The following is a 20,794-nucleotide window of genomic DNA, read 5'->3' on the forward strand; positions in this document are numbered from 1 at the left end:
TGTCAGCATTTCCTCCACCTGCCTGCCTTCCACAGTGACATAATTACCGGATAAATAGTTTAAACTATTATAACATTAAGTTTACACATTTTTTTTGCGTCATGAAAATCAGAATGGGATTCAAATGTTTTACTGACCTAGGAACTAAAATTGATCAATGAAAGTCATGGCAAATCAACAGGACATTATGAGAAGTGTGAAGTGATAAAAGTATGTAATGAGCCACTTTAAATATTGCATCACCTCAGACAGCAAGTCTGCACTGACAATCCCCACACCAAAAGGCAAAGCCTCACATACTTTAAAAAAGCATCACTATTATTCATTTGGAGAGGTGCAAGTTAGGCTGTGCTTTAAAAAAACCCCTCAGAGAGGTAACTCCTAATATACTACAGTAAGAAGTCACTACCACTGATCACTCTAGAAATGGCAGCATAAGCAATGTCACATAGAGGCAACCAGAGAGAGAAGAAAGTGGTCTGGGGAGGACTGAGGGACGGCACAATTTATTTTTTGCTATAAGCCTTGTAATATTTGAATTTTAATTCTATGTGCAGTTATAAAGCAAATACATAGTTTTATACACATTTTAAAGATTATGGAAAACAGAATTTTCTTTCTTTTTTTTTAAGATTTTATTTATTTATTTGGCAGACAGAGTCACAGCGAGAGAGAGAACACAAGCAGGGGGAGTGGGAGAGGGAGAAGCAGGCTTCCCGCAGAGCAGGGAGCCGGATGCAGGGCTCGATCCCAGGACCCTGGGATCATGACCTGAGCCGAAGGCAGACGCCTAACGACTGAGCCACCCAGGCGCCCCTAGAATTAATTTTCTAATACCCAAATGTAAGTGTTTCTAGCAATCACAAAACTTTCTGATGGGAAGGAACCTAAAGACCATCTCTTTTAGTTCAACTCCCAGACGATGCCTCTGAGGAGCAGAAAGCAGCCAAATCCATGACCAGAAGCCTACCCACCTCTTTCCTCTCAGGCTCTGCTAGATGACATTATCCCCAGGCTGGCTGCATAAGAATCACTCAGGCTGTCTGAACTAGACAGAGCTTGAAATGTTCAGTAGATCTGGGGTGGGGCCGGGGAAGGTGTACGTTTAAAACAGCCCCAGGGGGTGCCTGGGTGGCTCATTTGGTTAGGCAACTGCCTTCGGCTCCGGTCATGATCCTGGAGTCCCGGAATCGAGTCCCGCATCGGGCTCCCTGCTGAGCAGGGAGTCTGCTTCTCCCTCTGACCCTCCCCCCTCTCACGTACTCTATCTCATTCTCTCTCTCAAATAAATAAATAAATAAAATATTTTAAAAAAATAAATAAGTAAAACAGCCCCAGGTATGGGAATGACTGCCCTGGAGAAAAAGTTCAGCACCCAGCACATACCTCCCCAAGTCACGTGCAGGGAGACTGCTCTGGGAACCTACTATTAAGACAGAAGACCCACTGAATGGCATTTTCCGTTCATTCACTGATTTGTTGGAAGACTTCCACTCTGAAGAAGATGACAACATAATCTAGTCACACTCATTAAAAATGGATTAAGTGCCGGTATAGTGCCAATGCCAAAGTAAAGACCATCTTGGCACATGGGTTTTTTTGCTTACAAAGTTACAGGGTAAAGACAGCACTCTGAGGGGGGATCCAAATCACGAAGCCGGGTGCCCGGGTGGCTCAGTTAGTTAAGCGTCTGTCTTCGGCTCAGGTCATGATCCCAGGGTCCTGGGATCGAGTCCCACACTGGACTCCTTGCTCAGAGGGTGCCTGCTTCTCCATCTGCCTGATGCACGCTCTCTCTCTCTTCCTCCCCCACCCCCGACAAATAAATAAAATCTTTAAAAAAAAATAGATCATGAGGCCACCTGGCTTAAGCTAGAGCAAGGAAAGCCTGTGAGTGTCTGTAACATATTGGGTCCAGAAAATACAGGAAAAGGCTTCAGTCTTTCACTCTCTCAGTCAGATTCTACCTTTAAACTAGTATCAGTCAGCAGGCTTGTAGAACAGACATAATACTCGGCTCTATGAGAAATACAAACAGTTAGAAGGCCTAGCCTCATTATGCAAGAGCTCCCTGGCAAACATGCCTGCCACTCACCTGCATCTGACTAGGCCAAATGAAAAGGATGGCCAGAGGACAGCTTATCTTGCCAGTTCCATCTGGTGGTTACACGTCCATCCCACTTGCCTGAGAAACAGGGGCAGCCCGAAGCTATGGACTGCTGATTCTTTTTTTTTTTTTAAAGATTTTATTTATTTATTTGACAGAGAGAGACACAGTGAGAGAGGGAACACAAGCAGGGGGAGTGGGAGAGGGAGAAGCAGGCTTCCCGCCGAGCAGGAGCCCGATGCAGGGCTCGATCCCAGGACCCTGGGACCATGACCTGAGGTGAAGGCAGACGCTTAACGACTGAGCCACCCAGGTGTCCCTGGACCGCTGATTCTTCTTCCAGGAGGCAAACTGAACCCTGCCACATTCTAGCCAACCTAAGTATTCTGCTCCTCCAGAGCTCCAAACCATCAAGACTATGGCATCAGTAAACAACTGTGCATTTCTGTTTCACTTAAACTATCAATCTTTATTTATGAAGCACCTACTATGCACTAAGCATTACAGTATATTAGGAATTGCCTCTTGGAGAGTTTTTTTAAAAAGGCAGTCTAGCTTGCACCCCTTGCAAACAATGTAGCACCAATGTAGTACCTACAGGGAGCTCACTAACAGGAGGGGTGAAACAAAACTAACAGTCACAAAGAATCTGGATACTGAATTATGAGCACATTTGCCTTCCAGAATAAAAAGTCGCTGATTCCTTTATCTAACCCTTAAAATGAGGAGGTCATAAAAGTTCTGTTTCAATCATTTTCTCAAGGAATCCGTATAAATTTCTTTGGCTATCAGTTATCCACACACAATTCCAAAATCTACTGCAACAGCCCTAATCTCTCTCCAAAATTGCTGACACAAAATTCTGGCTGCCTGGACACTGACAGAAGACATACAGATTGTCATCAGAGAAGAGGCAAGATAAAAGAAGGGCTTCAGGGTGATTAAGGGCTCTTATTCGCAAAATCACAGATGTTCCGCAGCATCTCTGTAGGGAAACCCAGATCACAAGTGCACCTATCCGTGATACTACCATCATCACACCATTTCTTGTATCACGGAGAGAGCATGCTCGGCCAAGACGTTCTTCAGTGGGAACACTGTCTGCTTGCAAACAATGCAAATGTGTCCTTCAAGTGTCATCAAGCTGTTAAGAGTTGTATAGGAAAAAGCATAAGGTTACCATTTGGAGCAATTAACGAAGACAGAACCTACAGCACGGTGCTATGGTGACAGCGGTGAAGCCACAGGCTCTGGAGCAAGGCTAACTGGGATCAGACTCTGGCCCCACACTTTCGACTTGGGACACCCAAAACCAAATGCCTCATTCTCATCTGTAAATGTGTTAAATGTGCTAATACATATAATGACCTTAGAAGGGTACCTGCCCTGCAGTATGTGGTCAGTGAATGTTTGTTACTATTACAATCCTTAGAGAGGCAACAGAATCTAGTCCTCAAGAGCATTACTCTGGAGCCTCACTTGCCCGGGCTGGAGCCCAGCCTGCCCACTTGCTAGCCATGTGACCTCGGGCAGTTACTGCTCTCTGCTTTGGTTTTCTCGGTGGAAATGGAAATAATAATAGTATCCCAGGGTTTTGCCATGGAGGAATTAAGTCACGTTAAATCACTTAGAGCGGTGTCTGGTTTCTAACTACTTCTTCTTCATCAAGTGGCTGGTTTCAGCTGGAGTTCCCTCCTCTTCCTCCAACTCTGCTTTAGAAAAGCAAGCCTGGAAATTTATATAACATATACAACCTATTGTTTCACCAACATGGCTATGCTAAGTATCAGTGAAGACCGTCAGCAGTTTGCACTATAATGTGATCATGTTTCTGTCCAGATAATAAACACCCATGTGCTCTTCACCAATGCAGTCTGAGGTCAGACATCTCAATGAGCTTTCTGACGGTTCATCAGTCTTGACTTAACAAAAAATGCAGAAGACCCAAAAACTTGCGTTCACGATGACTAGCCTATATATATATATATACATATAATAAATATGTTATATGTATATATATATTTAATCAGCAAGCCATGGAAATTCCGAAAAGGAACCAGCAATGGTCTGCATAAGACTCTTCCTTCTAAGTCAGGACTTGGCAAACTCTTGGGGTAAGGGCCAGACAGTAATTTGGGCTCCATGGGCAACTACTCAATTCTGCCGTTGTAATGCCAAAGCATAAATGAACAAGCAGGGCTGTTCTCCCCCAAAATTTGTTTATGGACACTGAAAACTGAATGTCATCCAATTTTCACATGCCCATGAGACAGTCTTCTTTTGATTTTTTTCTTCAACCATTACAAAAATATTTATTTATTCATTCATTCTTAGTTCAAGGGCTGTACAAAAGTAAGTCTCAGGTCAGACTTGGCACACAGGCCATAGCTGACTAACCCCTGTTCTAGATGATTTTTAAAGAATGAGTGTATCAAAATGATGCCCAGAGCCAAATAAAAGAGAAGCATTAATCTGCCCTAAATGCCTAGAAATCTGTCTTCTCACCTCCCCTAACCAAGCCCTGTGCCGTGGAAGACACCCCGGAATCTTCAAGACATCCTTCTCTGCAGGCTCACCTCCTACCCTTATAAACAGGCTCTCACAGCCTATCCCAAACACGTTTTGCCACAGTTACACTCTTGATTGAATGCACCAATTACTGAAGGGAATCAGCTTTACTCACTGCTTCCTTCCGCATCTCCCCAGTCTTCCAAAATGTGGCTTCTGCCCACACCACTCTACTGAAACAGTCTTAGTCAGAATGTAAAATAACCCACTTCAATTACCTTTTCCTTATCCTTCAAGGTCCTCCACCTCTCTGCAGTGTCCAACTCTCAATCAGCCCATTCTTCTTGAAATTCCTTTGTCATTGGCTCCTGAACTCTGCACCCCAGGTCTCCCCTGCCTTTATTACAGACAGCCTTCTTGGCAACTAGTCTGACTACCTACTCCCTAAGAGGAAGCAGCCCTGCAAGGTTCAGACCTAGAACTAAAGTTACTCTAAACTTTCTTTCCTGAAGGTCTCTTGCACACCCATATTTTACTGCCACCTCCCTATAAGTAGCTCCAAATCTCTCAACAGTCCCTTCTAGAGGATAACCTCCCAGTACTACAAACTCAACAAGCCCCAAACCAAATTTCACATCTTCCTCAAATCAAACTCCTCTTGCTACTTCCATTTCAACTGTTAACCAGATTTGAAAGCTCGGGGTTATCTATGTATAAACTGTGATAATCCACTTACAATGGTATAACAAATATATGAACTACTTAGGGATAAATTTTAACAAAAAAATATGCAAGACCTGCACACTGAAAACCATAAGGCATTGCTGACAGAAATTTTAAAAACCTCAATAAATGGAAAGTTATGCTATGCACATGGAGCAGAAGTCTCACGGTTGTTAAGACATCAATTCTGAGCTGTCCGGGTGGCTGAGTGTCCAACTCTTGATTTCGGCTCAGGTCATGATCTCAGGGTCCTGGAATCAAGGCTGCGTTGGACTCTGCATTCAGCGGAGAGTCTGCTTGAGATTCTCCCTCTCCCTCTGCCCCTCCCTCCATCCATGCTCACTCATGCTCTCTCTCAGATGAATAAATCTTACCAAAAAAAAGACATAAATTCTCCCCAAATTGATCTACGATTCAACATCATTCTAATAAAAATTTCAGCAGGTTTTTGTTGGGAGAACTTAAGATGATTCCACAACTTATATGGTAACACAAAGAACAGTCAAAACAATTGAGGGGGGGCAGGTAAGAAAGGTGCGCACTTCTGTGACTCAATATGAAAACCTGTTACAAGCCTGCAGTAACCGGGACAATATCCTATCGGCATGAGGATAGACATCCAGAGCTGTGGGTGGCCTGGAACCCAGACATGGACCTACACATACACAGCCGGCTGGGGTGACAACCATGCCAAGGTACGTCAATGAGGAGAGGACAGTGGGGACAACTGAGTATCCATACAGAGCAAGTGAGCCCCAACCCTTATGCACCACTCTATGCCAAAGTTCATGCATCTAAATGTAAGGGTTAAAACTATAGGACTTCTAGACTGAGAAATACAAAAACATATTAGTGGCCTCAGATGAGGCACAGATTTCTTAAACTGGATAAAAAGAATCAATAGGAGAAAAAAAATGGATAAACTGGACATTATAAATTTCAAAACTTGTTCTTTAAACACAGAAGAAAATGAACAGGCAAGCAACAGACAAGGAGAAAATATGTGGAAAGTGTATTTCCAACAAAGGACTTCTACTCAGACTATATTAAAAACTCTTACAACTCACTATAATAAGACAACTCAAGGGCGCCTGGGTGGCTCAGATTTAGGTTAAGCGTCTGCCTTCGGCTCAGGTCATGATCCCAGGGTCCTGGGATCTGGTCCCACATCGGGCTCCCTGCTCAGCAGGGAGCCTGCTTCTCCCTCTGCCTCTCTCTCTCTCATGAATAAATAAATAAAATCTTAAAAAAAAAAAGACAACTCAATAAAAAATGGCCACAAATTTAAACACTTCACCAAAGAAGATAAATGCATAGCAAATAAAGTACACAGATAAAAAGATGCACATCATTAGTTATTAAGGAAATGCAGACTAACACCACACTGAGCTGGCACTGCGTACCTGCTAGACGGCTAAAATGGAGGCGCTGGCACAGATGCAGAAGTGAGAACACTCAGCAGCACAGCCACTTTGGAAACAGTCCGACAGTTTCTCCAAGTTAATCGTACACCTGCTTCGTGACCCCGCAGTTCCACTCCCAGGTATTTACCCAAGAGAAATGAAAACATGTCCACACAAACAGGAAACAACTCAAACTTCTGGCTGGTGAATGGACACAAATGGTAGTACAGAAATATAATGGAATACTACTCCTCTGTAAAAAGGAACAGACTACTGACACATGCAACGTACTGTCTGAAAAGCAACACGCTGAGTTCAGGAAGCCAGACACAAAAGTCTGCATACCATATAATTCCACATGAAACTGTAGAAAAGGCAAACCAGAGGGACAGAAAGCAGATCAGTGGTTGCCAGAGGTCCGGGAATGGAACTGACTGCAAAGGAGGGCAAGGGAACTTCTTAAGAAATGTTCTAAATCATGACTGCAGTGGTGCCTACACGACTGTAAATATGTCAACTGACAAGTTGGAAACAGTGAAATCTTACTGTCAGTTACGGCTCAATAAAACTAACAGCACACTCCCTCTGGGATGCACCCTGACATCTTTCTTTCTTTCTGAACACCATCACACCAACGTTTTCTTGAGGCCTTGAATCATTCACTCACATGCAGCCATCATCCTTCTCATACTCCCCTCGTCACTACTCCACACACATCATCAATGACCTTCCTAAAACATGGCTTAACCAAGCCAAACACTTTCAGCCAGTTCTCCACTGCCTAGAAAAGTACAAGCTTCCTACGGAGCTGTTCTGGCTCCTCCAAGAAGTTTCTTGAAGGCAGGAAATGTCTTCTTTATCTTGGTACTCCACTGGCCGGACTTTGAACTGCATGGCATGGTCTCTGAGCATTGAGAAACTGCACACAAACAGGAGAATTTCAGAAATCTTCTGACTTAACAGATCAAGTTACATGACACTGCCTACTATGGTAGGCTGAAAAATACCCCCATCAATATCCATGTCCTAATACCTGGAACCTGTGAATGTTTATATGGCAAGAAAAGTGTGTGTGTGGGGGGGGGGGTGCTCTGCAGATGTGATTACACTGAAGAGCTGAGGTGGGCAGGACCCCCGTGCAATTACATGTGTCCTCACAAGGAGGGGCAAAGGTAGCTTTGACACAGAGGAAAGGCCGTATGAAGACAGAGACTTGAAGATGCTAGCCTTGAAGACTGACAAGCTAAGGAATGCCAGCAGCCCCAGAAGCTGGAAGAAAGGAACAGATTCTCTCCCAGGGGGAGTGACACTCTCCTTTCAGCCCAGTGACACTGGTTTTAGACTTCTGGCTTCCAGAGCCATGAGGAATACATTTCTGCTGTTTTAAGCACCCCAGTCTGGGTGCTTAGGTGTTACAGCTGCCCTAGAAAACTAATACACTTATCTTTACAAACAAAAGATTATGCACAGTAAAAGATTTTAAAGTCCTAGCAGCTTCTTGCTGGATTAATGTCAACAGCTTTACACACAAGTTTTACACAGTAAATAAAATGTACACTTTCTTGCAACATTTTGCAATAAAAAAGAGGAATTAGTATTTTTTGATGTCTCGTATAGCAGTTAACTTATTATCTCATATCCTAACCAACATATTCCAAACAGTACAGCACTTAACAAAACAGAATTCACTTAGGTTCAACAGATGGTCTAAAATTATACAATTAGCAGGACCAATCCAAGATTTAAGATATCAAGCCAAAGCCCATGCTCATCCCACTGTACCATGCTGCCAAATTTCAGCTCCAATATCAGGACAGCAAACAAACATTTATTGTTAATTCATTAACCAGGAATTAAATGTGTTCTACCAATTCCCCGTCCTAAATGTGATTTCTACGCCCGTCTGCTTACTCCAATTCTAACCCAAACTTGACTCATCAAGTCTTTTTAGATTAACAAAATCTTGATGTTTCCTTTCTTCCCACTTCTCTAGTTCTTGCATTCCAGCCCCAATTTTACCAGTGAATTAGTGTTCTTCATAGAATTCTTTACTGACTAAACGACTTTATTCTCACTCTGTTTTAACTATGTCCATGAGATAAAAGAAAAAAATAATTGTAAAAGCTGTGACAACATTCTATTTTGAGAACTACAAAAATAACTGTTGTTTCAGGAATGTATTAGGGTCTCCCACATAACAATATTTCATTAAAATATCAACTTCTCAGAAAATACTATCCTCCTTGTTGGTGTCGGAACAGATAAAAAGCTCCTTCCTGGTGATGAATTACCACCACTACAACTTTTTCTTTTCTTTCTTTCTTTCCCTTTCTTTTGCCCTGGTTTCAGGTCTCTTCTGATTTGTTTAATGTATATTTTCTGGGGACGTTATAACCCTGTTAGCATTTTGTTCTCTCATTCATCTATTCTCCTCTGGACAAAATGACAAGACAGAAAAACTCACCTCAAAAAAAAAGAACAAGAGGCAGTACCGACTGCCAGGGACCTAATCAATACGGACATTAGTAGGATGTCAGACCTAGAGTTCTGGATGACGATTATAAAGATACTAGCTGCGCTTGAAAAAAGCATGGAAGATACTAGAGAAACCCTTTCTGGAGAAATAAAACAACTAAAATCTAACCAAGCCGAAATCAAGAAGGCTATTAATGAGGTGCAATCAAAAATGGAGGCTCTAACTGCTAGGATAAATGAGGCAGAAGAGAGAATTAGTGATATAGAAGACCAAATGATGGAGAATAAAGAAGCTGAGAAAAAGAGATAAACAACCACTGGATCATGTACGGAGAATTCAAGAGATAAGTGATATACCATAAGACGAAACATTAGAATAATTGAGATCCCAGAAGAAGAAGAAAGAGAGAGGGGAAGAAGGTATATTGGAGCAAATTATAGCAGAGAACTTCCCTAATTTGGGGAAGGAAACAGGCATCAAAATCCAGGAGGCACGGAGAACCCCCCTCAAAATCAGTAAAAATAGGTCAACACCCCGACATCTAATAGTAAAACTTACAAGTCTCAGAGACAAAGAGAAAATCCTGAAAGCAGCGCGGGATAAGAAGTCTGTAACCTACAATGGAAGAAACATTAGATTGGCAACAGCCCTATCCACACAGACCTGGCAGGCCAGAAAGGACCGGCATGATATATTCAGAGCACTAAACGAGAAAAAGATGCAGTCAAGAATACTATATCCAGCTAGGCTGTCACTGAAAATAGAAGGAGAGATAAAAAGTTTCCAGGACAAACAAAAACTAAAAGAATCTGCAAACACAAAACCAGCCCTACAAGAAATATTGAAAGGGGTCCTCTAAGCAAAGAGAAAGCCTAAAAGTAACATAGACCAGAAAGGAACAGAGACAATACACAGTAACAGTGCAATACAAGGGCACTAAATTCATATCTTTCAATAGTTACCTTGAATGTAAATGAGCTAAATGCCCCAATCAAAAGACATAGGGTATCAGATTGGATAAAAAAACAAGACCCATCAATATGCTGTCTGCAAGAGACTCCTTTTAGACCCAAAGCCACCTCCAGATTGAAAGTTAGGGGGTAGAAAACCATTTACCATGCTAATGAAAATGGACATCAAAAGAAAGCTGGGGTGGCAATCCTTATATCAGACAAATTAGATTTTAAACCAAAGACTGTAATAAGAGATGAAGAAAGACACTATATCCTACTTAAAGGGTCTATCCAACAAGAAGATCTAACAATCTTCTCAACTGTATGTTGAGAAGATCTAACAATTGTAAATATCTATGCCCCTAACATGGGAGCAGCCACTTATATAAACCAATTAATAACAAAATCAAAGAAACACATCAACAACAATACAATAATAGTAGGGGACTTTAACACTCCCCTCACTGAAATGGACAGATCATCTAGACAAAAGATCAAGTAAATAAACACTTTAAATGACACACTGGCCCAAATGGACTTCATAGATATATTCAGAACATTCCATCCCAAAGCAACGGAATACACATTCTTCTCTAGTGCCCATGGAGCATTCTCCAGAATTGATCACATCCTAGGTCACAAATCAGGTCTCAACCGGTACCAAAAGATTGGGATCATTCCCTGCATATTTTCAGACCACAATGCTTTGAAACTAGAACTCAATCACAAGAGGAAAGTCGGAAAGAACTCAAATACATGGAGGCTAAAGAGCATCCTACTAAAGAATGAATGGGTCAACCAGGAAATTAAAGAAGAATTTAAAAAATTCATGGAAACCAATGAAAATGAAAACACAACTGTTCAAAATCTTTGGGATGCAGCAAAGGCAGTCCTAAGAGGAAAGTATATAGCAATACAAGCCTTTCTCAAAAAACAAGAAAGGTCTCAAATACACAACCTAACCCTACACCTAAAGGAGACGGAGAAAGAACAGCAAATAAAGCCTAAACCCAGCAGAAGAAAAGAAATAATAAAGATCAGAGCAGAAATCAATGGAACAGAAACCAAAAGAACAGTAGAACAGATCAACGAAACTAGGAGCTGGTTCTTTGAAAGAATTAGTAAGATTGATAAAGCCCTGGCCAGACTTATCAAAACGAAAAGAGAAATGACCCAAATAAATAAAATCACAAATGAAAGAGGAGAGATCACAACCAACACCAAAGAAATACAAGACAAACCATGCGAGACGATGGATTCTGAAAAACAAACTGAGGGTTCTAGAGGGGAGGGGGGGTGGGGGGATGGGTTAGCCTGGTGATGGGTATTAAAGACGGCACATTCTGCGTGGAGCACTGGGTGTTATGCACAAACAATGAATCATAGAACACTACATCAAAAACTAATGATGTAATGTATGGTGATTAACATAACTAAAAAATTATTAAAAAATAAAATAAAATTACCATCTTTCACTATAAAAAAAAAGAAATACAAACAATTATAAAAACATATTATGAGCAACTCTATGCCAGCAAATTAGATAATCTGGAAGAAATGGATGCATTCCTAGAGATGTATCAACTACCAAAACTGAACCAGAAGAAATAGAAAACCTGAACAGACCTATAACCACTAAGGAGACTGAAGCAGTCATCAAAAATCTCCCAACAAACAAGAGCCCAGGGCCAGATGGCTTCCCAGGGGAATTCTACCTAACATTTAAAGAAGAATTAATACCTATTCTTCTGAAACTGTTCCAAAAAATAGAAATGGAAGGAAAACTTCCAAACTCATTTGATGAGGCCAGCATTACCTTGATTCCAAATTCAGACAAAGATTCCACCAAAAAGAATTACACACCAATATCCCTGATGAACATGGATGCAAAAATTCTCACTGAAATGCTAGCCAATAGGATCCAACAGTGTGTTAAAAAGATTATTCACCATAACCAAGTGGGATTTATTCCTGGGCTGCAAGGTTGGTTCAACAACCACAAATCAATCAATGTGATACAATACATTAACCAAAGAAAGAACAAGAACCATATGATCCTCTCAATAGATACAGAAAAAGCATTTGACAAAGTACAGCATTCTTTTTTTTTAAAGATTCTTTTTTTTTTTTAAAGATTTTATTTATTCATTCGAGACACAGAGATAGAGAGAGACAGAGAGCACGAGCAGGGGGAGAGGCAGAGGGAAAAGCAGGCTCCCCGCTGAGCCAAGAGCCAGACGTGGGGCTCGATCCCAGCACCCTGGGATCATGACCCGAGCCAAAGGCAGATGCTTAACCATCTGAGCCACCCAGGTGCCCATACAGCATCCTTTCTTGATTAAAACTCTTCAGAGTGTAGGGATAGAGGGTACATACCTCAATATCATAAAAGCCATCTATGAAAAACCCACAGCGAATATTATTCTCAATGGGATAAAACTGAGAGCTTTCCCCCTAAGGCCAGGAACACAGCAGGGATGTCCACTATCACCACTGCTGTTCAACATAGTACTAGAAGTCCTAGCCACAGCAATCAGCCAACAAAAAGAAATAAAGGCATCCAAATCGGCAAAGAAGTCAAACTCTCACTGCCTGCAGATGATATGATACTCTTTGTGGAAAACCCAAAAGACTCCACCCCAAAACTGCTAGAACTCATACAGGAATTCAGTAGAGTGGCAGGATATAAAATCAATGCACAGAAATCAGTTGCATTTCTATACACCAACAACAAGACAGAAGAAAGAGAAATTAAGGAGTCGATCCCATTTACAATTGCACCCAAAACCATAGGATACCTAGGAATATATCTAACCAAAGAGGCAAAGAACCTGTACTCAGAAAACTATAAAATACTCATGAAAGAAACTGAGGAAGACACAAAGAAATGGAAAAATGTTCCACGCTCACAGACTGGAAGAATAAATATTGTTAAGATGTCAATGCTACCTAGAGCAATCTACACATTTAATGCAATCCCCTATCAAAATACCATCAACTTTTTTCAAAGAAATGGAACAAATAATCCTAAAATTTGTATGGAACCAGAAAAGACCCCGAATAGCTGGAGGAATGCTGAAAAAGAAAAGCAAAGCTGGTGGCATCACAATGCCGGAATTCAAGCTCTATTACAAAGCTGTCATCATCAAGACAGTATGGTACTGGCACAAAAACGGACACACAGATCAATGAAACAGAACAGAGAGCCCAGAACTGGACCCTCAACCCTATGGTCAACTAATCTTCGACAAAGCAGGAAAGAATGTCCAATGGAAAAAGGACAGTCTCTTCCACAAATGGTGTTGGGAAAATTGGACAGCAACATGCAGAAGAATGAAACTGGACCAATTCCTTACACCACACACAAAAATAGACTCAAAATGGATGAAAGACCTAAATGTGGACAGGAGTCCATCAAAATCCTAGAGGAGAACACAGGCAGCAACCTCTTCGACCTCAGCCGAAGCAACTTTTCCTAGAAACATCGCCAAAGGCAAGGGAAGCAAGGGCAAAAATAAACTATTGGGACTTCATCAAGATAAAAAGCTTTTGCACAGCAAAGGAAACAGTCAACAAAACCAAAAGACAACTGACAGAATGGGAAAAGATATTTGCAAATGACATATCAGATAAAGGGCTAGTATCCAAAATCTATTATAAAGAAATTCTCAAACTCAACACCCAAAGACCAAATGATCTAGTCAAGAAACGGGCAGAAGACATGAACAGACATTTCTGCAAAGAAGACATCCAAATGGCCGATAGACACATGAAAAAGTGCTCAACATCGCCCGGCATCAGGGAAACCCAAATCAAAACCTCAATGAGATACCACCTCACACCAGTCAGAATGGTTAAAATTAACAAGTCAGGAAATGACAGATGTTGGCAAGGATACAGAGAAAGGGGAACCCTCCTACACTGCTGGTGGGAATGCAAACCGCTGCAGCCACTCTGGAAAACAGTATGGAGGTTCCTCAAAAAGTTGAAAATAGAGGTACCGTAGGACCCAGCAACTGCACTACTGGGTATTTACCCCAAAGATACAAATGTAGTGATACGAAGGGGTACGTGCACCCCAATGTTTATAGCAGCAATGTCCACAATAGCCAAACTATGGAAAGAGCCAAGATGTCCAACAACAGATGAATGGATAAAGAAGATGTGGCATATATTTACAATGAAATATTATGCAGCCATCAAAAGGAATGAGATCTTGCCATTTGCGACGACGTGGATGGAACTAGAGGGTATTATGCCAAGCGAAATAAGTCAATTTGACAAAGACATGTATCATATGATCTCACTAATATGAGGAATTCTTTTTTTTTTTTAAGATTTTATTTATTCATTTGAGACACAGAGATACAAAGAAGGAGAGAGAAAGCATGAGCAGGGAGAGAGGCAGAGGAGGGAGAAGCAGGCTCCCTGCTGAGCCAGGAGCCCGATGTGGGGCTCGATCCCAGGACCCTGGGATCATGCCCTGAGCCGAAGGCAGACGCTTAACCATCTGAGCCACCCAGGCGCCCCATAATATGAGGAATTCTTAATCTCAGGAAACAAACTGAGGGTTGCTGGAGTGGTGCGGGGTGGGAGGGATGGGGTTGCTGGGCGATAGACACTGGGGAGGGTATGTGCTACGGTGAGTGCTGTGAATTGTGCAAGACTGTTGAATCACAGATCTGTACCTCTGAAACAAATAATACATTATATGTTAGAAAAAAAAAAAAAGAAGATAGTAGGAAGGGAAAAATGAAGGGGGGGAATCGGAGGGAGAGACGAACCATGAGAGACTACGGACTCTGAGAAACAAACTGAGGGTTCTAGAGGGGAGGGGGGTGGGGGGACGGGTTAGCCTGGTGATGGGTATTAAAGAGGGCACGTATTGAATGGAGCACTGGGTGTCATACGCAAGCAATGAATCATGGAACACTACATCAAACACTAATGATGTAATGTATGGTGATTAACATAATAAAATAAAATAAAATTTTTCTTTCACAGTAGTTCATATCCATTCATCAATCAAGAGTGCTAAATGTAGGACGACCGTTTATTTATTTTTTTTTATTTTTTAAAGATTTTATTTATCCATCTGAGACAGAGAGAGAGCACATGCATGTAGGAGCAGGGGAGAGGGGCAGAGGGAGAGGGGAAAGCCAACTCCCTGCCAAGCAGAGAGCCCAATGAGGGGCTTGATCCCAGGACCCTGAGACCAGGACCTGAGCCGAAGGCAGACACTCAACCGACTGAGCCACCCAGGCGCCCCTAGGATGACCGTTTAATGGAGAATATGAAATAAGTGGGTGTATTTACTATTGAGAACTCTGGTTCACAACATGCCCTACTGGAAAGCAAAAGGGAAAGAGAAGGTCGATACCATCTGGAACATGCAAAGGATCAGTGAGGGCCACAGGACCCCTGCCCGTCTGCACCCTCCTGCTTCTCTCTCTCACCATTTGGATATTATTAAAAATATGATGGTGCCAAGAGATATTTCATATTTTGACTTCTTGCCCTTTTAAAAACCTAGCCATTGTAATTGTTATAACTTGAGTGCTTTGACAAAGTACAAAAGCCATTGTTTAACCAAAGTTTGCTTTAAAAAATCCTTTTACTCCAGTTACAGATAAAATTTACTACCCAGGACTCCTTCCTTAGGTAGGAAACATTACCTTATTTTATGCATCTCTGTATCTACATACACACAGACAGATATATATTTACGTATACATATATATAAATAAACCAAACATATTTGTTTAAAAAACTGATTCAGTAAAACCACGTTTTATTCAATAATGGCTCAGTTTGAAAAAAAAATGTTTTGTGGGATATGTTGCTCTTCACTGAAGCTGAGTGATGCATAAATCTGGGTTTTTAAAAGCTCCCCAGGTGACTCTAATGTGCAGGGCTCTCCGTGTTGACAGCCACCAGTCCGAATCTGGAAAGGCAGTGGACAGAAAAGAACACACGTGAGAGCTAGCTTCACAGGCCCCACAGGTTTGGCGACTGAATGCAGGTCACTGACTTGAGAGTGTGGCTGGACAGTGGTGCCATCGATCACCAATGCAAGACAAAATCTGTGACGATAAAGCACAATACACATGCTTTTCTGAGAAACTGTGCCTCCCCTGTCTGCTCCAAGGTCCCATCAAGGCTGAGACTGTCTTGGTCACTCTGTCACCCCTGGCACAGCAGCTTGCACCCAACAGAAATGACATACACTTTCCTGAATGTAACCCAGTGCTGTGAAGTCTTATCTATAAGTCAGTGGCATGACACACATCCTTCAAAACCTCACTCTGTATAGCCCTGAGCACAGGGCTGGCTTCATAAGAGATACTCAATAAATATCAGTTAACTAGCTAATTTTTACCCAAATGCCAGTCTGACTGGAAATGCTAATTGCCCTGCTAAGACACAACCACTGGTCATGGCAAAGCATATCCAAAAAGGAGGTCCAGATACTTGTTCTCGAATCTGTCTCTCCTCCTCCCGGCCATTATCTGAGTCATCCAGACCCAGAACCCTTGAGTCATCTTTGATATCTCTCTTGTCAACATGTAAACAGGTTTCAAAAGCCCTGTCTTGTACACCTTCTGCAAGTCTTGCTCCTATCAGTCACCAGCCCAACATTCCTTACCAAAGAACTCGTCACAACTGTGACAGGCTCCTCCTCCCAGACCCACCCTCTACCCTGCGGACATGCCCACAAGCCTCCGACGACTCTACCCATGTCACTACCTTGGCTGATACGACGCAGCAGCCTCACTCCGCAGCCCGCAGAGTAAAGCCCAAATGCTTAAACAATCCCCTCACAATCTGCCCCAACCTCAGATCCCCCTACGCTTTCCACCACCAAGAGTGATCTCTTTCCACTCCCATCTCCCCACGTCCAAAAGAGGTCTGTTTTCCAAATCACAGGTCAAACACAATCTCCTGCAGCAAAGGCCTTCCCTGGCACCCAAAACATTCTCCCTACCACTTTCCTAAAAAACCTCTTCCCATCTGAATTTTCAAAGTAACTCCTAGCATTTTTCTCCTTCTCTCTTACAGTACAGTTTCTGATACACATGCTTTTCACCTCCCCTCAGACTGCAGAGTTCCCTGTGAAGAAGTTCTAGGTCTGGCTACTTTGTTTTAACCACCAAGACTTCTCCCTCCTCCCACTCCGTACTCCTCCCTTCCTCTACCCCACAGTGCCTTACTAGGTAGAGTTCGGTAAATACCCCAGATCTTTGGCCTACTCCAATTCAAGAAGAGAGACTAACACTTAGGAACTTCTCACTTGCCTTGCCAGTGACAGAACCCTGCATCTCTCTTCCTGCACATCCACAGTCACTGCAGTTAATGGATAAACTTTCTTTGTGGGGGAAAAAAAAAAATCCTCAAGAAGAAAGTGAACAGGTACCACTGGTGACAGAAGAGAACAAAAGGAATGGCAGAAAAAAGGGAAGCAATGGTAGAGAAAGGGGTAGTGGTCAAGAGGTCTCCAGAGAATACATAATTGTCAAAAGCCTGGGACAGGTACTTGTTGAATGAGTGAAATAATAAGCAAAGGAATAAGCAAATTGAAGAGAGCAAAGTTTCTTCTTTCCCTCTTTCTACCAGCCTATATTGATGAAGCATTTTCTGGAACAGTGCTATCCAACAGCACTTTCTGGAATGATACAAGTGTTCTGTTGATCTGTACTGTCTGCTAGTATGGGGACCGCTAAGCACACAGCTACAAAGCAACTGAAACTGGGCTAGTGTGACCAAGGAACTGAATTTTTAATTTTATTCAATTCAGAGTGAAGTAGCCATATGTGGCTAGTGGCTACTGTACTGGCCAGTGATTGTCCAGCATATGGAATGTACTCACCTGGTATCTGAACTGTCAGAAGTATTTTCCCGACCAAATTCCAGTAAGCTAATAAAAGTCCACGATCAATTTTCTGTTTAGTAAACCATTACATTTTTTCCAACTTTCACCTTCATCTTACTGAGGAAGGGAAGGAGAGCATGGTCGAAGGGGAGACTAAGAAAAGGGCACACGCGAGGGCCAAAATGTCAGGCACTGTGCTAGAAGTGTTCTCTGTGCACTACTTCTTCTGATCCCCCTCAGCTACTCCTGAGATAGAGATGATCCCTCTTTTAAAACTGAGGAAACGGAGATGGAGAGCAATTAACTGGCTTGCCGATGATAACAGGTTACCGAGACGAGGGTTCAAATCCTCGTCTGAATGCAGACCCAGCTCCCAAGCATTACACTTGAATTGCTAATACTAAAACGGGCAGAAGGAAAAGTAGGTTAGGGAGCTCCCAGGAGACTAATGTTATTCAGAGCACATTAAAAGCTGGTCCCGCCAGCTTACTTGACAAGAGACTAAGGATGTATCCAGGCAACTTGGTTGATGTCTGGTAAATGATGCTCAATAAACTCAACCGTTCCTTCAACCACAGGTATGACTCCAAGCTGGGATATACAGCAGTGAACAAAATGGAAGTCTCCACCCTCGTGAGGTTTATATTCCAGTAAAGGAATTTAAAGAAAGTAATTAGGAAGACCTCTAAAGGTGGTAAGAACTGAACAGACACCCAAATGAGTCAGTTAGCTCTATGGAGAAAATGAGAAAGGCTGTTTAAGGCCAAGGCAGCTGCAAGGACAAAGACGGAGAGGCAGAAGCATTGGGAATGTAACAAGGAACAGCAAGGAAGTGAGTGTGGCAAGAGCACGGCAAATGAAGAGAGAAGTAAGAAATACGATTGCACTGTTAACCAGGGGCCAGCCCTGTTGGGACTTGCAAGTAACTGGAAGGCTGGAATGTATTTTTAAGATCACGGAGAGCCACGGGAGTGGAGAGTGCATGTGCAGGAGGGTAAGTGTATTGAGAAGAGTGAAAGAGACATAATCTGACTTACATTATAAAGGAAACACTGGAACTGTAAAAACAGGCTATGAGGAAGCAAAATCAAAGAGAAAAAGTAAAAGCAGGAAGTCCAAGTAGGAAGGACTTTTTTGCGTGATGAAGCAAGTTTAAATTCGTAGGATAGCTGCACATGTAGAGTAGAAATGGAAACTAATTTTGAGAAAGATTTTAGCTAAATACAACAGGTCAAACCAATACCCATGGATAGATGGAAGGAAAAAAAGAGGTTGATTTCTAAACGAGCCACATTAAAAGTGAACTGTCCACTCAGTCTCTTCAGAGTCTATTTATGCCTAGGCACTACTTCCCACAAGCTCACACACTCGCACCACCAAACAAAACCGTTATCAGCAAGTTCCCACAGGACATGCTCACAGATAATCCAATTGTTCCATGACACAGATTTTTGCGATTTTTTTATATTTAAGTGAGTATTTCAGAACAAATGTAGCCAGCTCCCACAAATTCTGACTAAAGTACAAGCAGCATTAAACAACACCAACACTTTCTAGCTCATCTTCCCTTCCTTCCCATAACACCTTCAATGCCCCACTCAATGCTTCCCGAAGTTTTGCAACATTGTTTCCCAAAATCTTAAAACACAGGCCAGGAAACGCAAACACCAAAAAGGGAAAAGAAAACTGTCAAGCCAGAACCTCATGGGTGTGCTTCCCTACCCACGATCCCTTAGCAATTTAACCCTCGAGGATGTTTGGTTTCAGGTGCATACTCCCCTGGCCAGATGTGTCCCAGGGCTACCCGGACGCATCTCAGGGCGCCTGGCAGCGAAACTCACTGATCACCGGAGGCAGCCCGCATGAGATCCTCACGCCTGGAAGCTGACTGCGAGGCAAAGCAGGTGCGGCGCAGAAGTGCGGAGCGATCAACCAGCCACCCCTACAGTTTCTACCTTGGCAACACGTTAAGTGCTAGCCTACCTCCTGCCTCACGGAAGGCCCTCCTGCCTCCTTCCCTTCTGCCATTCCTCACTGCTCCGAGCAACAAGCTCCCCTTCACGGGCTGGCTCTGTGCTCAACCGCGTCAAGCAGCACTCTGCGATTTATCCCAAAACGAGCTCCATGGCGTCCCTCAGCTTTCTTGCTGTCCCTTCTAGTCCTCCTCTCTGCTTCCACGCACGACTCCCCCGAGGTTTCGCCCTCCAGGCGGTCTAACACGGGAAGAGCAAAGGCAAGCGCTGGGTGCCAGCGCCAGCTACCTCCGTAACTTTGGCGTCAACTCGTTTATCTTTGACGTGGAAACAACAGACATGCAGGCCTCCTCCACAAGGTTGTCCCCGAGGCTAATCCAAAGGGGAAAACCCCGCGAGCTGTCATGTGCCGCCCAATTTTAAGATGCAAGTAAAGAGGGGTTCGGACAAAGCTTGGCTCAAGACCGACAGGGCAGGTCGTGAGCAGCACACTGCGGTCCCTCGACAAGCATCAAGTCGGACACGGAGCATTTTCCTCCAACAGGGGGGCGACCGGGAGAAGCACCCTGGCGGTCCCCGCGGGGAACTGCCCACCGCGGGCCTTCCAGCCCTCCCCCCGCACGACTCCTTCCCGGGGCGGATTCCAGCACCCCTGCGCGCAGGGCGGCAGGGCCGGAGGGGCCCCATCGCCTCCGCGGGCAGCGTCCCGAAGAGCGCACCAGGCGGGGGCAAGGACCGGACGGAGAGGCGACCTTGGCCGGCCCCCTCCGCCACCCGGGGG

At 43.2% G+C, this 20,794-nt stretch overlaps 1 protein-coding gene across 3 annotated transcripts in view; it reads right to left on the reverse strand.

The window, feature by feature from the left end:
- Positions 1-20,794, reverse strand: part of ANKFY1 (ankyrin repeat and FYVE domain containing 1) — an 86,917-nt gene that overhangs the window by 65,661 nt on the left and 462 nt on the right. Inside the window, exon 1 of one of the 3 annotated variants that reach the window (XM_027624836.2) lies at positions 20,024-20,318. The exons of 1 other annotated variant lie outside the window; for it this stretch is intronic. The gene's annotated coding sequence lies outside the window, so the exon portion shown is untranslated. Of the gene's footprint in view, positions 1-4,893; positions 5,518-20,023; positions 20,319-20,794 lie in introns of those variants that run through there. One more of the 3 variants, XM_027624835.2, reaches the window with a different exon arrangement.

Source organism: Zalophus californianus, chromosome 16 (assembly GCF_009762305.2).
Source record: "Zalophus californianus isolate mZalCal1 chromosome 16, mZalCal1.pri.v2, whole genome shotgun sequence".
Lineage (NCBI taxonomy): Eukaryota > Metazoa > Chordata > Mammalia > Carnivora > Otariidae > Zalophus > Zalophus californianus.